This window comes from Terrapene carolina, unplaced genomic scaffold, assembly GCF_002925995.2.
Source record: "Terrapene carolina triunguis isolate 2854851 unplaced genomic scaffold, T_m_triunguis-2.0 Scaffold48, whole genome shotgun sequence".
Lineage (NCBI taxonomy): Eukaryota > Metazoa > Chordata > Testudines > Emydidae > Terrapene > Terrapene triunguis.
Window position 1 is genome coordinate 5037220 of NW_020664399.1, and position 21726 is coordinate 5058945.

A 21726-nucleotide genomic window follows, 5' to 3' on the forward strand; every position below is an offset into this window, starting at 1 on the left:
TTATCAATTAATTCCAAAACCTCCTCTAGTGACACTTCAATCTGTGACAGTTCCTCAGATTTGTCACCTACAAATACTGCCTTAGTGGATACACACAGCAGCAGCAAAAGTCGAATTGTTATGCCACATTAAAGGCTCAATTTTGCAGGCTTGCTATCTAACCATTTTCAACTCCCATAAGGTTTTAAGGGGTGCTCACTAACTTACATGATTAGACCCAAGAAATCATTGGTTTTGTGAGACAAGAAGTGGACCTTGCCAAATTTCTCTTGTGACTTTCCTATTTTTCATAGATGATCTTTGGATTCTGAACCTCTCCAAAAGTGTGGGTTGCTAGGAATCCTGTGTTTTAGCTGCAGCAGTTTCAGTTCTGTGGGTTAAGTTAATTAATCAAAATATTGTGAAGAAAAAAGCCAGAAAATAAAAGACACAAATTTTGTTTAGAAATTCTGTAGCATCTAGGCCCATTTGGACAATCTATTTCACTTGCTCACAAACTACCTCTAAAATAAGCTTCCAATACCAGTCTGTGATTTCAGTGTTTCCATTTTTTTTTTTTTTTTTTAGTGTGGGAGAAATGTCACCTCATCAACTCAATTTTAGCTATAGACTAATAAAGCATAGTCAGCAAAACATAGTCTCAGGGCATGTCTACACTAGCAATTTTTGCACAATTTGACTAGATTGGTTACTAGCAATGGTGGTAGCACTATGGCAAATTGAATGTTTAGATGATATTGCCAGCCCATCTCCACTCACTACCCATATTGATCTTAATATGAAGATGCTCTGCACAGCATATCTGTCTCTAACCTCTCCACACTTGCACGGTTGCTACTGATGACAACTCCCACTGCTCCTAAAGATGAGGAAAGGCCAGACCAGGCAGCAGGAGAAAAGGGCAGTGGTAAATGCACAGTGAACTAGAGCTGGTTGGAAAAAAAAATTCCAATGGAATGTTTTTTTCATATAGAAATTTATATTAAATCCTAATTTTTAAATAATATATATGTTTCACCTGATTCCCCTCACCACAAATCAGAAATTTCATTTTATGGAAAATTTCTAAATTTAGACTTTTTGTTCCAATAAACAAATGGATGGAAAACAAAGGAATGAAAAAAAAAAATTGCAAAACATCAAAATCCCTTGTGCAATGGAAATTCTGAGTTCTGACCAACTCTGAAGGGAACATATGGCTGGAGAAGGAGGACTGGTTCTAACAAATGGAGGGAAGTTGGATCAGTACCAGTGAGCCATGCTGGGGTTTGTAACCCCCTTGTAACTCTGGGTGTCTTGTGGCTGTGCATCTGATCCCCACAGCCTCCCAGCAGCCCACAAGCCTCACCATGGCTTTTCCCAATGTGGTTATTCCTTGCAGGCTCACCTTAATACCCTTCCAGCCCCAAATTTGCCCCCAATTTGTCCTCCTGCAGGATCCAGTCCCTCTCACTGGGCCCTTACAGGAAAAAAAAGAAAACAGAGTATTGGGCTTGCTGCCTCTACAGAGGTAGTATAACATTCCAACCTGTCAGCTTACTAGAAACATAGACTGTACCGAAATTACCCAATTCTAAAAAAAAGCAAAACCAGTTTCTTAACAAAAGAGCACGGATTAAGTGACAGCAAGTAAAAGAGATAAAGGCAGTAATGCTTACAAACAAATAAGAGTGAAAACACACATCTAAAAGTCTATAATGTAATCTAGCAAGATACATTCTTTGCTCTAAATGTTTTTTTTTCTCTCACCCTCCCAGTCTTCCTCTCAGCTCTTCGCTGACTAGGACCTATCCACAGAGATCAAATGGCTTGATTTCTTTGTCTCCTTGAAGTGAAGGATATCTTTGGGATTTGTTTCCCCTCTCCTCTGAATCTCTGAAATGTATTCTTGTGAAAGGTACCCCAGGATAAATTAATTCATACTGAGTAAAGAAGTCCGAAGGTTTGGAAGATAAGGCCATTTCCTTCCCTGCTAACAGGATAGTTGCTACTAGGCAGATTATTTTTTTCCTGCTGCATCCTCCAATAAAATAAATAGATAATTGAAATTGGGCGACACCTGATTTGAGGTGTCCGTCTCTTTCCCTTGTCTGGAGAAAACCTGTTTACCAACTCCCCCGACAGCCTGGTTTAACACTTTTTAGTCACTGACTTTAAAGCATAATATTAGTGAGTATCCATAATTTCACATTCATCATTGTTCACATATTCTACAATGGTATTATTGACCAGTGTGTTGTTAGTTTTCTAATGATACTCACAAGTCATATTTTGTACAAAAAAACATTGCAGTAGTGTAGCCTGATTTAGGGTGTACTGATAATATTAATTTGGATAATATGGGCATTTAATTTATTAGTTTAATTTTTATTTAATTTTCATTTGAATTTAATTAATAACAATAATAATAATTAATCATTAATATTAATTAGTGTGGGTCTTAGGCTCGCCAATCTGTTTGATCAGAAGATAAAAGTTCTTGTCCCGAATCAGGCTCCACAGAATTTACAAAGGACCCTTGGGGGTATGACAGGAAGCTCACACTGAGACAGATATAGCCTTAAAGACTTTTTATTAAAATCAATAATAGTAAGTAAATGGTAAAATACCCAGAGTTACAAAGTTACAATTGCATTACTGCTATTCGAAAGATACATATGCTAATATAGAATTATATGCAACAAAGCTTTGGTTAATATTCTCACACCCTTCCTTGATAACCTAGTGGTAAGAGACACAGGACCAGCCTTGCAGTTCAGAGTTCTCAATTCTCGAGTGAGGGATGCACAAGCAAGCAGGTTAGTCCTATAGGCTACAGTTCACTGTGAATACAGGGGTGCCTAGAGTCACAACTAGCTTGTTTTATGTCATCCTGGCCTATACTTGGGACATTTGTTTAGCAAATGTGTGTCTGACTCTATGTTTCCTGTGACACATTGGCTGCACAGTCACTCCTCTCTGGGTTTAGACTGTGTCTTGTGCCTCCTGATTTCCACATCTAGCTGAAGGTTATTGATCCTGTATTTGGTGAGAGTCTGTCTTAGTTTTATGCATTTCACTATAGTAAGGTAGTCTGCTACTGTGATAGTTCTCCACAGGGATCGGTGATATTCCAGCTTGTTGCTGTTTTTTGTTTTTGTTTTTGTTTTTAATTTGTTCTTGTCAGCAACATGTGCATTGATTTTGAGTTGCCAGTCTAGCATATTGACCATTGAGGTTCTGAATGTTTTGCTCCACTAGTCAGGGAGTTGAGTGTTGAGCCTGGGAAATGATGATGTATAGGAGTGGGTTGTTTTTAATTTTGATTTAGTTCTTGATCTTCTAGTACTCTGTGGTGAAGGAAGTATTTAGTGCTTTGACTGAGGTGGCATCAGACACTAAATTCTGTTCTGAGTGTTGAGTAGAAATGTGGTCTATTTCCACTCTGCAGCCACTCTTACTGGAATTCCTAGCCACATAGAAATGTAGGGCTGGAAGGGACCTCAAGAAGTCATCTAGTCCGGCCTCTTATGCTGAGGCAGCACTGAGAATATCTAGACCATCCCTGACAGGTGTTTGTGTAACAGGTTCTTAAAAACCTCCAATGAAGTATTCACTTGAATAACTGCAGAATTAGGGGTTCTGTGTAGGGTTTTATACATCAGAATCTTCTGTTAAAGTTGGGCCTAAAATTTCACTCCAAGAATGGACTGGATTATGCTATTGAATGGTTTCAGCAATAGTCTAATGGAGGCAGGAGGAAGAAAGCTATATCTATTCAGAATGGAATAGAAGACACATAGAGCATTTTTCTTGTAATGCTTTGGTGATCAATCAAAAGCTCCCTGGTGCATTTATTCTGAGGCATGGGTAAGTTTAATTTTGGGTGTGTTAAATCCCTTTGTCTTTATTATGGAATTTACTTTGGATTGTTCTGGAGCTTTTTTCTGAAATTATGATTCTTGGTATTTTTGGCAGGTAGACCTGTAAGGGCCATGTAGTTTAGTGGATTTCTAGAAAGTAATTTTCTCTGGAGATCATCTTGTGTAGACGATAGTATGAGCAAGTCATCAGCAAGCATTTTATCTCCAAGTCCCTTAATGGAAGTTCCAGGTTTGGGTATTATTTCAGTATGGTTGGAAGGTCATTTTATAGGTTGAAGAGGGTCAGTCTGGGGTTATATCACTACTTTACTTCCCTTTCTAAATTGGAGGCCTCTGTTTACATATTGAAGGTTTGTTTATTTATCCTTTCTTTGATGGATTCATAGATGGATTTAACAAAGACATATCCCCCACCCCCAGTTCCATTTCAAGCAATGTAAAGCTCAGTCCTGAGTGCCAGTTTAAATCAAAAGCTTTTTCAAGCCTATGAATTAGACAAATATTTCCACCTGTATTTTGTTTTTTGCATCTCTGTTAATGAGCATTTGTAGTGTAAAGATGTGATTGGTAACTCATTTCTCTTCTCATGAAGGAAACCAATCTGGCTTTTCCAGGAATATATTTTGGCTGGTCAGATACCGTATTATTATTTTCTTGACAATGCTACAGAATAGTTTGCTGATGTTGTTGCTAATGCAGATACCTTTGGAGTTGTTTGAGACAAGGGGATCTCAACTTTTTTATACTGAGGTAATGAGTCCATCTGACTATGTCTCAGTAAAGTGCCAAAATTTAAGGGTCAGGTTATATAGTTTAAGAAGGGCATTCTGCATATATGCAATGCTGTGTTTTGGCATTAGATTTGATATATAGTCTCGTTCACTTTACTTCCTGGGTTTGAATATTTTAAAGATTTTTCTTTAGTTCTTGCATTGTTATCAGTGTGTCCAGTGGATTTTGGTAGTTTTTAATGGTGTATTCAAGTTTTGTTTGTTTTTGTTTGTGTCTGACTTCTGGACTGGATTCTATAATATAGGTCATGGAAATGTCTTGTCCAGATTGTACTGTTTTGTGTGGCTGGGCTAAGTCCTCATCAGTTGGTTTAAATTCTTTCTAGGTTTGCCAAAATGAATTGGTAACTATCATCAATTTGTGCTATACATTTTCCTTTCATGATCTGCCATTATTTTGTTTTTGTGTTCTCCTCTCATCCCTGGAACATTCATTGTAGTCCTGCAGTGTGTCACGGTAAACAATGTGTATTTTAATATAATGTTGTCTTTATTTTCTAAGTGGTGGAGTTCCCTTGCTTATTTCCTCTATCAAACTATTTTTTAATTCATTCTCTTTTAATTGCAAAACTTTTTTTTTTTCCATTGTGTTGTAATTGCTTTGCTCTGGTGAGAATTCTATGGAAGACTATTCCCTTTATCTTCCAAAGATATGTACGATAGCTCAAACAGAAGTAATGCTCTTGATACCAAAATTACTGGATAAGGTTCTGTCTTGTGTTATACAGGAGGTCTGTCTAGAAAAGCATAATGATCCCTTCTGGTTTTAGCATCTAAATACCTCCTTTAGAAGTATTAATGTCATTTGCTGTTTGATCATAGTGTTTGTTTAGAAATATAATTATGTTTTCAGTTAAGGGATTTTTTCATCATATTCTTTTGAGTTCTGCTTCAGATATATTTTTGGATAATCTGTAAAGGTTTTCTGGTGCTGCTTTTTTGCTCTTACTTGTCGGCAGCAGTTGGTAGTGGTCTGAAAACCTAGAGATCCCTAAAAAGCCATTAGGCATACACCACCTCCTGAAAGTATTGCACATTGTTGAATTAACCAGTATCTGAGAGCTAAAGGAAACTTTAAATTTGTAGTCACTGCAGTCCCAGGATAATGAATCATTGGCAATGCCCAGTGTGCCAAAGCTCTGGACACAGACTTCAAAAACAGTGTTTGTTTTCTCATTCATCATCTTTTTGAAGCCAACTGGTTTTCTGGAATCCCCATAGCAATTTCTAAATGATGTTTGAAATAAAACATTCCTACCCTCTCTGCATAGAGAGAGAAAAAAAGACAGTTTTGCAATCACTGCTTTGACATACAGTAATATTTAGTATAAAAACAGATGCTACCAGTAATAAACTGAGAGACCCAGAAAAGTATCATTTAAAAATCCCTTTGTAAGAGTATTTTGAGTTTTTCTTTCTTTTCAATTTTCACTTTTACTTCCACCCTTATCCTATGCAGCATTAGTTATGCTGTGCTACGTTCAGCTTTTGGATTGAATATTTGCTCTCACACAAAGTTATAACTCCATATATTTAGCTGAGAGGTTAGAGACTGATATGCTGTGCATATCAGTATTTAGCAGAAATTAAGAGGACTGATCATTAAGAGACTACACACAGACACTTACAGTTTAATTCCCTAGACAGTTGCCAACTGTTACCATTGTACTTGTAAGCACAATAGAAATCTTTCCACACTGTTAAATTTTTGTCTTTATATTACTCTTGCAAATTTAAAACATAAAATACCTTTCTCTAGCTCTTTGTCCTTTTCACTGGGATAAAAATATTGAGTACAAAATGGGTTAGTGTTAGCACAGAACTTTGATATATATACAGAGTTATACAATGGCAATTATTATTAAAATTATTTATAATACTACAATAATATTTGCATACTATTTATTTATGTATCTGGAATACTGTCTTTAGTTCTGGTCATTCTCTATCCAAAAGGATAAAACAGAAATAGAGGGGGTTCCAAGACAGGCATTGAGAATGATTATAGGTCTGTAGAAACTCATATGAACAGAAATAAAAAAGACTGTGACTGTTCACTTTAGGAAGTAAATAAAGTATGCAAAATAATGAATGACACAGAAATTCTTTATCGGCCCTCTCTATTCACCCTTTCTCATAATTTCTCAAAAATGAGGGATGTTCAGTGAAACTACAAAGTGGCAAGTTTAAAACTGATAATATGAACTTCTTTTTCACATAGCACATAATAAACCTGTGGCACTCCTTATCCCAAATTATCATTGAGGCTGAGAACTTAAAAAAAATCCTTACCATAACAACTCTGGATATTATTGTTACCAATGTAAATGTCCAGTCCTTGTTTGACTCTTTCTAAGTGTTTTTGAGTGGCTGCAAACCCTCATGCTTCAGAACAAATGCCCAAGAGTCAACTTCTAAGTAACAAGAGCTAGAATGGAACTTCTTTGTGAGCAGATTCTCCCATAATGGCTTTACTCATGTATTGGGCTCCGTGTTTGTCACACAGGTGACGGAAGTCATGGGTTCCGTGACTTTCTGCGACCTCCACGACTTCTTCAGGGGCCAGTGTGGTTGACCCCTGGGCCGCCCAAGCAGCTGTCTCCGGGGCCAGGTGCTCATGTGGCTCCCGGGACAGCCACACCAGGGGCGGCTGGAGTGGCCCCAGAGACCGTGAATTTTTGTTTATTGCCCATGACCTGTCCATGACTTTTACTAAAAATGCCCGTGATTAAATCGTAGCCTTACTCACGTATAATATCTTATTATGGGTTTAACTGTGAAACTTTTTTTTTCACATTGGTGAGCAGTTGATCACATAAGTAGCCCCTTGGGCATAAATTGGGTTCTATGTGTGCGCATTAACATCAATGGGACTACATATGGACTAAAACACTTCGCAAAACTGTAAGGTTGGACAAATTTGGCTCTGAGTATGTTAGTTTAGGTACATATTCAGTAATTTGTACTAATCATCTCAAGATTAGAGTAAAGAAAGGGGCACCAAATTAACTTAGAGATAATTTCAGCTATTACAATATTTATCTTCTGTTTCTTGTAAAGTACCAGCTGACACACTGTAACTTTGCTTTCTTTACTTTTGTCTTTAGCATCATTGAGGTTGTTAGAACAGCTCCAGAAATTACCCTGTAACAGAGTTCTCGGTGATTCCCCACTCCAAGGTTGGGAGAACCTGACTATGCCCACTTATCTACACTGGGTGCTTTCAGCACTGGCCCCACCCCCTTACTACACAGGGGACCTCATGAGGCAAGTGGAGTATTTCCCGCCTATACATATTGGAGACTAACAGCTGGGCCCTAGTTTCCCAGTCTGCTTTTCTTGCTCTAGGCAATAAAGTAATTCTCCTGTAATTTTAACCAGGGTCATTGTTTCTCTCTCTGAGGGTCTATGACAGGGATTGGCAACCTTTGGCACATGGTCCACCAGGGTAAGCATCACGGCAGGTCGAGCCGGTTTGTTTACCTATCGCGTCCGCAGGTTCGGCCAATCACGGCTCCCACTGGCCGCAGTTCGCCGCTCCAGGCCAATAGGGAGCCGCCGCTTCCCGCAGCCCCCATTGGCCTGGAGTGGCAAACAGCAGCCAGTGGGAGCCGCAATCGGCCAAACCTGCAGATGCGGCAGGTAAACAAACTGACCCAGCCTACCAGGGTGCTTACCCTGGCAGGCCGTGTGCCAAAGGTTGCCGATCCCTGGTCTATAACTTTCCTGTTTACCATGGCTGATAGATCATATGTGTGGGAAACGGTGCGGTCCGTTCACTGTTCCTGCACAAAGTTGGTTTCTGAGGCAAGGATATCTGCATGGGCATTATAAGTCTTAATTTTGGGAAATTCTCTAGGAATTATTTTGGGAAAGTTCTATGGCTTGTGTTACAAAGAAGGTCAGACTAGATGGTCATAATAGTCCCTTCTGGCTTTGGAATCTATGAATCTTGGAATCTATGAATACAAATATTATGGTAGTTTTCATTTTGGGCATAAACTATTTGAAAGTATTCCTTCACAAAGGATCACAGCAAAGTTTCCTAAACCCCATGGTATATGTATATGTGAAGGTATAGTCTGAGAGCATTGGAGTCATGCAGGTATTTCTTTAAGCTCAACCCTTAGATGGATTAATTTGAATTCAGTCAGCCAGGTCAGTGCAATTTAATTTATCTTGTTGGTAGTAAACTTACCTTCCCACTGTGCCATGTGAATAGATGATGGGTTTTGGTTAAGGTAAGATTCCAAGTACTTTACAGATCAGTAATTCAAATCAAATTAAGTATGTACCTTGACATTTGATTTTCAAGGACTACATTATTAGTAGCATTTCTTACCAAAGTCACATACAGCTTTGTCAAGCATTGTATACAGGAACGTAGCATATGTCCATACAGGTGAACTGTGCAAAGTACATACCACATGCACAGAAAGGGCCCGATAAGGAACTCTATACTCAGGAAAAACTCCCATCAAATACCAAAGTTGGCAGTGCACAAATGAATTCTAAACTGATTATTTTCAGACCATCTCTTATATTTAGAAAACAATCCTGACTGCTCCACCAGTTTTTCTCCACTTAAACTTCCAGTAATGCAGAAATTCTTTTTTTCCAGAGAAATAATTATGAATTTCATCATTAAAAAATATCTAATAGCCAAGAGATTTTTATCTAGAAACATTTTTGCATCATGAAAGTAAAACAAAAACTATTTTATCTGTTCCAAAATAATTCATGTTTTGCAGTGTTTGGTATCTGTGTTCCTTTTTGGGAAAACTGGTCTTTCAGAGATTCAGATCTCAGCTATCTTTGTAGTGTTAATCAAACAACATCAGAAAACATACTGTTATGGCAAAGAAGGTAAATTCATTTTACTGAATTATTGAAATTAATTCCTAATATGAAAACATCTATGAAAATGATAAACCTAAGGGACTTTGGCAAGAGAGCCTTACAATATTGGCTATAGGATCAGGTTGAGCTAGCTACTTGCAGTCACACCCAGATGAATTGTTAAAGGAACTTTGCTAACAAAAGGGAGCCATTACAAGTTAAACCCTTTGAAAGGATCTTCCATGTTTTTGACAATAGGTCCAATGTGCCCATAAATTTACCAAAGAAAATCCTCTCCCATAATTCATACAGAAAACAGCTCTCTGATAATAGCTAGGCTGGTAGTGAGTTGTGATTGCTGCTACTGATAGCCAAAGTATTGTATGCACAGCTAGCTTCTGCTAAAACATCCTTGTTTTGTTACCCTATGTACTTCCTCCCCATTACTTTTTCTTGTTAGCCACTTATCAATCTTTTCTTTCAGATAGTGAGCTCTCAAAATGGGGGCTATTTACTAGCACAATGGGGCCCCATCGTGGTTGGATCTTCTATGCACCAACACAATATAAGTGTTAAATAATAGCAAGAAGGCCTTATACAGATTAGCACCATAATTGTAACAAATCTCTTACAATTTGGTCTTCAGAACAGGCATTTCGACTCACCTAACAGTTCATCTGCTGTGTCTTTTGCTTCCATATTTAAAGTTTCTCCTGACGGTAAAAAGCCTTATTGATATTTACCATATTGTTAAATTCACCATATACCACATGTGTGTGTAGTATCCAATGTTTTGGGAAATAGAGAATGATTTAACAGGGCCAAGATTTATAGGCATTGATTGATTTTTAGTTGGGGTAATATAAAAGTTGTCATATATCTGAGGAAGAAGTAGAAGCTAGAAAAGTGTGTTTGGTTCAAAGAAAAGATTTGCTATAGCAATGCAACACTATATGAAGTGTTTGCAATCTTAACTTCATTGCAATTACTCCACTGTGTTGGCTCAGATTCCATGCTGCCAGTTCCCATTGGATCCCCATTGGAGTCTCAAATGTTTGACTAAAGCGTTTCACACCAGAACCAGGATAAGAAACCTCTAAAATAAATCCCTCAGCACTCTGCTCATCTTGGGCCTTACCACCCAGTCTGGCTCCACTGACTTTCAGTTTAGAGTGGCCCATTTTCTTTATTCAATCTTATTCTCACATTTGTAACCCTTGTCACAGATCTTCAGTTATGTAGCAAATTTAACACAGTTTGCACATGTATGAAACTCAAACTGGTAGAGATTTGAATACTACATGGGACACTTATGTGCAAATTATAACTACCAACAGGTCAGGAGTCCTTCAGTTTTCCCTACTGTCCCATGGGGAGAGCGAGAGAGAAGCACCCAAAACTTGTGGGGGAGGGATAGCTCAGTGGTTTGAGCATTAGGGATCTGGGACAAAATAACTCAAACTGTCAGGGACAGTACTTGGTCTTGCTAGTGAAGGCAGGGGACTGGACTTGATGACTTTTCAAGGTCCCTTCCAGCTCTATGAGAGAGTGTATATATATATGGAGATAGCCTGGCAGCTGGTAGGAACATATCCTCAGGTCTCCTTCTAAAAGAAGACACAGAACTTCTGTTCCTACCAGCTTGCTAACCCTATCTAGGAGGACATAAAGCTAAAGCAGCAACCCCTGAGAGAAAAGTGCCACTGCCTTGTGGGTGAATTCAGGAAAATGTAAGGTTATGAGAGTAAACTCGGACAGAAAATCTGGATTGGAGCCCCAAAGGCAGTCATGTACTAACATTTTAGTATCTTTTCAGCAACTCCTGTAGCAGACCGGGTACCAGATTTATTGGTTCTCCCTCTCCTCTGGATTTTACCAGTGACACTGAGAGGGGGTCCTGATGCCTTGGCAACTCAGGGCCTCCATATCGTCTGCCCAGGCTTGCGCCTTGAAGAGGTACTCCAGATTTGCCTCAAGCACCAACACAACATGGGAGGCAGCAGTCACCGGTTCTAAGCTTCTACTCGGTTGGCATAGAATTGGCCAGGGGATGTCTCAGACGATGGGAGAGATCACCGTATCTCACTGGACAACCACCGCCCACAATAAAACTGGGCAACCCCCAGACAATAAGATGTTGTCCCACCACAATCTGCCTGGTTCAATGTGTGCTTGGAGCTTAGAGTTTTATAACTTGACAAGTGAACTGTAACCAATGCACCAGACAAATCAAGTAAAAGAAAGAAAACATCCTTAAAGATAGGGTGCTGGAACATTCACACCATGACAACCAGATTATCTGAGGACCTTCAACAAATTAATGATGCACATAAAACTGCCATGATAAAAAATGAGCTGAAATGACTGAATGTGGATATTGCACTCCCTCAAAGAAACATGGCTAGCATCAAGTGGATCTCTCAGGGAAAAAGACTACACATTTTTCTGGTGGGAGAAAAGTGTTGAAGAAACGCAAGAGCATGGAGTGGGATTTGCCATCAAGAACTCACTTTTGGGGATGATTGAACCACTTACAAGTGGATTAGAGAGAATTGTGGTACTATGGTTGTTCACATCTGAGGGCCCAGTCAACTTTGTGAGTGTGTATGCCCCAACACTCTCCTCGTCTTCTGACATCAAGGACCAGTTCTACGACCAGGTGAATACCACCATTAGCAGGATTCCACAACAGAAATATATTTTCCTGCTAGGGGACTTCAATGCAAGGGTGATGGATCATGAAGCATGGACCAACTGTTTTCATCAACATGGAACTGGTAAGATGAATGGAAACGGTCAGAGACTGCTAGAATTTTGTTCCTATTATGACCTCTGTAACAAACTCATTCTTCCAGACAAAGCTGCAACACAAAGTGTCTTGGAAACAACGCAGATCTGGCCACTGGCACCAACTGGATCTTATCATCACAAGGCATAACAACCTTAACACTCTCCTCATTACTCACAGTTATCAAAGTGCTGATTGCGACATAGACCGATCTCTGGTATGCAGCAAGGTGAGACTTAAACCAAAGAAAATACACAGATATAATGTAAAAGGATGTCCTCATATTAACATCAGTGCCACAGAGGACCAAGAAAAGTCACAGAAGGACAAGAACTTACTACAACAAGCCCTTGACTCCAGTTATTGTGCCACAAGTGCCCAGCTGAAGTGGGAGCAACTGAAGAATACAATCTATGACGCAGTTGTCTGCCTGTCTTTGGGAAAAAGGAAAACAAGACCAAGAACTGGTTTGACATATATTCCAGTGTTTTGACACCAGTCATAGAGACCAAATGTACAGCCCAAACCAACTACAAGAGAGACCCAAATGAAGAAAAACCATACAAGCGTTGAGAGTAGCAAGAACCAAGGTACAACAAATTGCTCAACACTGCACCAATGACTATTGGCTGCATTTATGTGAAAGCACCAAAGTAGCAGCTGATTCAGGCAACATCAAAAACATGCGTGATGGGATCAAGAAAGTAGATGGCTCGCTGGGTAGAACGCTACTCTGAGCTTTACGTTTGTGAAAATATTGTTACAGATGCAGCCATCAATGCCATCGAAAGCATGCCTGTTACGAATCAACTTGACAATAAACCAACTGTTGAGGAGCTTAGCCTTGCCATAGATGGCCTCCCCAGTGGAAAGGCCCCGGAAAAGACTGCATTCCAGCAGGGGTCACAAAATGCGGAAAACCTATTCAACTGCAACATCTTCATGATGAAAGATGTGGAGAAATTGGAAAGGGTCCAGAGAAGAGCAACAAGAATGATTAAAGGTCTTGAGAACATGACCTATGAAGGAAGGCTGAAAGAATTGGGTTTGTTTAGTTTGGAAAAGAGAAGACTGAGAGGGGACATGATAGCAGTTTTCAGGTATCTAAAAGGATGTCATAAGGAGGAGAAAGAAAACTTGTTCACCTTAGCCTCTGAGGATAGAACAAGAAGCAATGGGCTTAAACTGCAGCAAGGGAGGTCTAGGTTGGACATTAGGAAAAAGTTCCTAACTGTCAGGGTGGTTAAACACTGGAATAAATTGCCTAGGGAGGTTGTGGAATCTCCATCTCTGGAGATATTTAAGAGTAGGTTAGATAAATGTCTATCAGGGATGGTCTAGACAGTATTTGGTCCTGCCATGCGGGCAGGGGACTGGACTCGATGACCTCTCAAGGTCCCTTCCAGTCCTAGAATCTATGAATCTATGAATCTATGAGCTGCTCTGCCTGTGCTGGAAAGAAGGTGAAATGCCACAAGAAATAAGAGATGCTAACATCATCACTCTCTATAAAAACAGGGGTGACAGGAGCGACTATAACAACTATTGTGGCATTTCCCTTCTTAGCATTATGGGCAAAGCCTTTGCCCGAGTTGTCCTGAACAGATTTCAGACCCTTGCAATCCTGAATCACATTGTGGCTTCAGAGCTGAAAGGTCTACTATCAATATGATCTTTTCACTGAGACAACTACAAGAGAAATACAGAAAACAAAAAAAGCCCCTTTACATAGCCTTCATCGATCTCACAAAGGCTTTTGACATTGCCAATAGAAGCGGACTATTTGCTCTTCTTGAAAAGACTGGCTGTTCCCCCAAGCTCTTAAGCACGATTCAATCCTTCCATGAAAACGTGTATGGTACAGTTCGATATCATGGCTCAGTCTCTGAGGCTTTCCAGATTCGTAGCAGAGTTAACCAAAGTTGTGTATTTGCCCCAACTCTGTTTGGGATGTTCTTCTCCTTGATACTGAAACAAGCTTTTGGTTTCTCAACTGAGGGAATCTATTTGCACACAAGTTCTGATGGAAAGCTGTTCAGTCTTGCAAGACTCAGATATAAAACCAAGACTCGGGAAGCCCTCATCCAATACCTCCTCTTGATGCAGCAGTTACAACCCACACAGAAGCTCATCTACAAAACCTTAGGGACAGTTTTTTTCCAAAGCCTGCTATAAGCCTAAAAAAGATGAATGTGCCAAGGACTTGAGGAAGCACCCTCCATCAAGATCAACAGCTATGAACTCAAAGTGGTGAACAAGTTCACATACCTGAGGTCCACTATCACAGGCAATCTTTCACTTGAAATGGAACTCAACATCCGCATTGTAAAAGCCACCACAACAATGTCTATACTGAGCAAGAGGATATGGCAAAACATCAATCTGACAGAACACACAAAGATCTGTGTATATCATGCAAGTATTATTAGCACACTTTTGTATGGGAGCGAAACATGGACCTTATACTCTTATTAGGAAAAGAGGCTTAACAGCTTTCATATGTGTTGCCTTCGTTGAATCTTTGGCATCTCCTGGAGGGGCAGAGTCACCAACACTGAGGTGCTTGAGGTGCTCAAGCGGGCCAGCATACCCAGCATGCAAACACTCCTGAGACAGAGATGCCTCCACTAGCTTGGGCATGTGTGCCGAATGACTGATGGGTGCATCCCAAAGGACATCCTCTATGACAAATTGGCATCTGGAAAAAGAACCAAAGGACTCCCAAACTTGCGTTTCAAGGGTGTGTGCAAGCAAGACCTCAAAGAAATGGACATGGATGTGGACAACTGGCAAGATCACACTTAAGACCACAGCCTTGGGAAACAAGAGCTTAACAAAGTCTCTGGAGTTACGAGAGGAAGCAGTCCAGCTTGGTAGAGGAAAAAAGAGCTCACAAAAGGCAGAGCCCAAAGGGTCGAAACATCACCTTTAACTGTGACAGATGCAGCAGATATTGTCTCTCTCAAGTGGGTCTCTTCAACTACATTTGAGGCTGCCATAAAACCAACCGAGTAAATCCTTTACCTAACAGGGATGGATACCCATTGTCTCTCAAGACTAAAGGATGCCTACTACTACGTAATTAAGATGGGTGACTATACTGCTAGTATCTCTGGGTACTTCACACTTCTGAACTAAGTGTCTGAAGCTCTTAGGTGACAGTAGTAAGCACAAGCAAACACTGCTTTTCATGTTGTTGTGTATACATTATGTGGCCTTTTATTCATTCACTTTGAATTTTTCAGTGATTGCACCTTAAGGACCCATACTTAGTTGTATTGCATATTTTACTATGCTTTTTCTTCTCAAATAATCATTCCAGAAAGAAAGAAAAGAAAAGACCATTTACGTGAAGAGTGAGTTCTCATATATCAATTGTGCCCTCTTTTCCACAGACAGTAATGTAAGAGACAAAAAAAATGACATTCTCATTTTATTTCACAGATAAAACTAATTTATTTACAGTTCTTGCATGTGTTTATAGCTTGAAATTAGCATTTTGTTCCATGCAGTGCAATTTAAAACCACTTTTCTGTAATTCTCATTTTTATGGTGGCAAATAATTGCTATGTGAAAAATGAATACACAGTAGAAAATTGTTAAATGCATAATCTCATTCTACAAAGACATCTACTCTATTAGCTGCTGTTTATCTGAGAGGACGCCACTATGTTAGAGTCCATATCTCGGGGCATTAGAAATCCCTGGGTGCAGAGTTTGTTTTTGCATAGCCCATGCCTCCTTGGTGTGGCATTCTGTCCCCCTCTAGTGGCAACTAGCCCAGATAGAGATTGATGAGTCTGCTACAGCCTTAGGTAAGAGGCCTGTGGCTTTTAGTCATGATGTAGAGGCCCATACACTAAGCTTCAGAGGTCCCAGATTCGATGCAGCCTGCTGACAACCGGGGTCTGTCGCTGTTATCTTTGTACATTCTGTTGGTTTAGGGCTCACCATGAATTTTATGTGTTCCAGATGTTGTCTGAAGAATGTAAGCTTACCTGTTTATATAAAACACAAAGGCAAACAACCAAAAACATGTTTTTCGACATATCTGGTTGTGATGTAAACTTTTGAACTCTGAGTAGCAGCCGTGTTAGTCTGTATCCGCAAAAAGAACAGGAGTACTTGTGGCACTCCTGTTCTTTTTTTGAACTCTGAATGATTCAGTGTTGTCAGCCTCAACTTTCAGACAAGCAGACTGAAACATATGAACTGTGCTATTCATCTCAGGGCATGTCTACACTAAAGACTTAAGTTGACCTATATTAGGTTCACTTACAGCCACTGCAGTAATTTCTGTAATGGTGCATGTCTACACTACCCTCCTTCAGCTGGTGGTGTGCGTCCTCACCAGAAGTGCTTCCACTGACCTAAGAGGGGCAGAGTGGGGAGCTTGAGAGCCCAGGCTCTCACCTCCACTCGCAACTCCCCGCTGGGAACTCAGCTGCTCAATGGGCTCCAGGCTGCCCCCCCACCACTCTCTGTTCCCTGCTCCCCACTGGAAGTCAGGCTGCCCCTCCCCGCTCTTGGTTATCTGCTCCCCGCCAGGATCCCAGAAGCCCCAGGAGCTCGTTGGCTCCGCGCTCCCCATTGGGAATAAGGCAGCCACCTGGGCTCTTGCCTCCATGCCAGTGGGGGGGGAGTTGTCTGGAATCTCGCCTCCCCACTCCCCACCAGGAGTGGTGCAGCTGCCTGGACTCCCAATAGGGAGCCGAAACCAGGAGACTGGGCTAGCCCCTGCACTCCCAGCATGGAGAAGGGACCCGGGACCCAGGAGAAGCTTGGCTCTAAGTGGGGAGCCTTGACAGTAGCCCAGCTCAGAACAGGGAACCAAGATCCGGGGGCAGCCTGGCTTGGAACGGGGAGCCCAGGCAGTGGGCAGCAGCCTGGGTGGAAGTGGGAGGACTCCTGCATGGAGCTGTGAAATTGACAAAAAAGACAGCAAATAACTGAGGTAAGTAATGCAGGAGGGATAGCTCAGTGGTTTGAGCATTGGCCTGCTAAACCCAGGATTGTAAATTCAATCCTTGAGGGGCCCACTTAGGGTTCGGGGCAAAATCAGTACTTGGTCCCGCTAGTGAAGGCAGGGGGCTGGACTTGATGACCTTTTGGGATCCCTTCCAGTTCTATGAGATAGGTATATCTCCATATATTATTATATTGTGTCACCCTAACTACACCTCGTGTGGAGGTGGAGTTATTATGTCAGTGTATTAGGGCACTTACATTGGCAGGAGCAAGGCTGTAGTGTGTAAACTTGACATAGTTAGATTGACATAAGCTGTTTCCCTAACTATTTAATGTAGACAAGGGCTCATTGATAACACTGAAGCCTAATTCTGACAAGTAAACTGGCCAACATAACTAACTGTTTCACTTCTGATTTTTTTTTAACTGACATCAGGATGACTATCCAGTTAATATGTATGTGCTATATGGTTGTATGTTGCATTCACTTCAAAGGATGCTTTGAAGGAATAAGATAAGAAATGGGAGGAGGGACTCATATGAGTGCAAGAACTGCTCAAAACTAGCTCTCATTGCTATCCTTGGCTCTGTACAGAAGGGTGGAGCCATGATTGCTCTGTTTGTCTGCACTGTTCAGCAGAGGTGGCATGCAGGCAGACACCACGCTGCACTCTATAATAAGGTGATGGAGCAGCCTTGCTTCTCTTGCTTTTCCAGGTGCTGAGAGAGATGTTTGTGGCTGCCTAAAGTACAATGCTTCCTGGAGTCCTTGTGGTGGAAGTGCAGATCCACAATAATCTCAAAATTATATCTGTGGCTTAATCCCACAATCACGTCCTGAATTGTCAATCAAATGTTTCTGTTTCTCTGCAATTTAAGACTCTTTTTCTCCCTTTCCCATTTGAGCAGCCCCTCTCTTTCCTTCCCCCATGCTCCCTAGAAAAAAAGAAACAACATGTTTCTTGCGGTGTAGCACCATCTACTGACTTTGAGAGGTGTAGGTCAGAATCTAGCTTCTAGACCCATCACAGGCCTGGTCTACGTTACATAGTTAGGTTGACGTAAGGCAGTTTATGTTGACCTAACTCTCTAAGCATCAACACTAAAATGTGGTTCCTACCAATGTCCAATACATCGACTTAATAACTCTATATCCACAGGAGGCATAGCATTTAAGTAGATGTGGTTAGGGCAATGCAGTATCATTGTAGACACTGCATTGCTTACATGCAATCCCACAATGCCCCACACTGGCAGTTAAATTGGTACAAGAGTTCCTGGTGAGGACGTATATGCCGACACAAGGAACATAGTTTAGATGTGTAAAACAGACTCAATTACTTAAATGTCTGTAAGTCGATGTTGTGATGCTGTACCCCATAATGCTTTATGGGAATATGACATAACTGGAATATGATCTACTGAATCTATCCATGCTACATATGCTATGTAACATATCTATATGGTTATGATCTACTGAATCTATTAATCCTATCTGCATGCATGTATCATTTTTGTATTCAAAGTTATGAATATCGGCTGTGTACTGGCTTGACTGCTAAATAACCTTAGTACAGCATGTGGTCAGTTCCTGGAGAAAGGAATGTTGAAATTAAGTACCTAATCAAGAAACACTTAAAGCACAATGAATCTTGGAATGCTCCAATCCACATAAGAAGTCTACTTGAGAACGTTCAAGGTAGCATGTGACTCATGGCTGCTACCTGGTAAGAAACTGTGAGTCATGCATGGACATGTGACTTGCCCAGGTGACTCCAGAACTCCATCTTGGAGCTGGACTTTGCATAGGAGACAGGAGGGGGTCTCCACCCACAGGAGAAAGTCTATGTAAGCCCGTGGGAGACCTCTCCATTTTGTCTTCAGCTGGCTAAAGAGAGAGCCTCTCTACCCCCTAGAATACTTGAAAGAAACTGAAACAAAGGACAGCGTGCAAGGGGTGTGAATGATTGCTGGACCCAGGCTAAAAGAAGATTAGTCTGTAAAAGGAAGCATTCAGGAACTGGTGAGGATCTTATCTGTATTCAGTTTGATTAGACATAGATTTGCGCATTTTATTTTATTTTGCTTGGTGACTTACTTTGTTCCATCTGTTACTACTTGGAACCACTTAAATCCTACTTTCTGTATTTAAAAAAATCACTTTTTACTTATTAATTAACTCAGAGTATGTATTAATACCTGGGGGAGCAAACAACTGTGCATATCTCTCTATCAGTGTTATAGAGGGCGAACAACTTATGAGTTTACCCTGTATAAGCTTTATACAAGGTAAAACGGATTTATTTGGGTTTAGACCCCATTGGGAGTTGGGCATCAGAGTGTTAAAGACAGGAACACTTCTGTTAGCTGCTTTCAGGTAAACCTGCAACTTTGGGGCAAGTAATTCAGACCCTGGGTCTTTGTTGGAGCAGACGGGAGTGTCTGGCACAGCAAGACAGGGTGCTGGGGTCCCAAGCTGGCAGGGAAAGCAGGAGCAGAGGTAGTCTTGGCACATCGGGTGGCAGCTCCCAAGGGGGGTTCTGTGATCCAACCCGTCACAGATGTAATTTAGGTTGACTTAATTTTGTAGTGAAGACTTTCCCACAATAATTCAACTACAGTCTTTCCCCACTCTACCTTTTTCTACTTGTTCCCTTTTCTCCCAATCTTATAGTATCTTCCCCTCATGCTTCCTCCCTGTCTCATTGTGCCTTCTTCCATTTTCTAGACCCCTTCCCTACCTCCTTTTCTCCCCTTCTGTTTTCTATGGCTCCTCCCCAACCCTTTCTCCTGGCATTTTCTTCAGTTGTCTGGCCACCCCATCTCACCTTCCCCCATCACCTGCTTCAAGTATCTGGAAGAAGACTTCTTTTTTTTCCAATCAAAAGCCACAGATATCCTTAATATTCCCTCAGTCTTTTATGTTCTCTTCCCTCTTCAATTTACTTTTCTATTTTCCTTCCCACAAACTCCAAGGGAACCTAGTTCTTCTCTTTCCCTCAACCAAGGACTGTGAATTATTAGTTTCACATTTTCTTCTGGTGGTCCTCTCTCTCATTCTTCTAGGGCTCCTGAGAAAGTTTCCGTGACCTTGACAGGGGTGTCTATCACGGAAGCACTAAGAGGATACTAGGGTGTAATATCTTGGGGATGTGGTGAACCAGGGATAGTTAAGGGGGAATGTGATACGTTCAAAATAATGCATGTTGCAAAAAATATTCCCAACTAAATTTATATAATGATGGGTTCTAAATTAGCTGTTCCCCTCCAAGGAAAAGATCTTGGAATTACCATGGATAGTTCTCTGAAAATGTCTGCTCAATATTCAGTAGCAGTCAAAAAGGCTAAAGGTATGTTAGGAAGTATTAGGAAAGGGATAGAAAATAAGGCATAATATATCATAATCCCACTTTATGAATCCATGTTATGCCCGCCCACACCTTGAATACTATGTCCATTTCTGGCTACCCCACATCTAAAAGGATATAGTGGAACTTGAAAAGGTCAGAGAATGGCAAGAAAGATGATCAAAGATATGGAATGGCTTCCATACAAAGAGAGGTGAAAAAAGATTAGGATTTAGAAAATCTGTTCATTTTAGAAAAGAGACAACTAAGGGGGATATGATAGAGATCTATAGAATCATGAATGGTATGGGGAAAGTGAATGCAGAAGTGTTATTTGCCCTTTTATCGAATACAAAAAACAGGGGTCATCCAATTAAATGAATAGGCAGCAGGTTTAATACAAACAAGAGGAAGTACTTTTCCATACAATGTGTATGTGTTCCATACAGCTAACCTGTGGAACACATTGCCATGTGATGTTGTGTTGGTTCAAAAAAAACCTGAATAAGTTATGGAGGATAGGTCCATCAATGGCTATTAGCCAAGAAAGCTAGGTACACAACCCCAGGGTCAGGGTGACCCTAAATCTCTGATGGCCAGAAGTGGAGGACAGGTGGATTACTCCATAATTGCCCTGATCTGTACACTCCCTCTGAAGCTCTGGTATCAGTCACTGTCAGAGACAGGATATTGGGCAAGATGCACCATGGATTGACCCAGTATGGTAGCACTTATGTTGTTATGTGAGGGAGGGAAGGAGATACAGATTGTCAGTGGATGGTAGGCAGGCCTGACAGATGTGGTAGGAACAAATGACCATGTCTGGCTAGGGTCATGCATGCAACTTTTCAGACTTCTGCTGTAGATCTGCAAACTTCCTAGCTTCTCCTTACTTCCCATTGGGTGGTATAGGCTTCTGTGTTATACTGCTAATTTTGCTTTAATGTTTACCTCACTGGCATCTTCCTTCAGTTCCCCACCTGTTTCAGCCTCTCCTGATCTCCTGAAGGCTTGTTTGCCTAGTTTTGCATCTGAGCCCTAGAACTTGCCTACAAAGGGAAGAGTTATAACACTGGTCTACAGTTTTTGAGAAGTCGTCTGCTTCAGAGATAAAATGTGCTATTTATTAT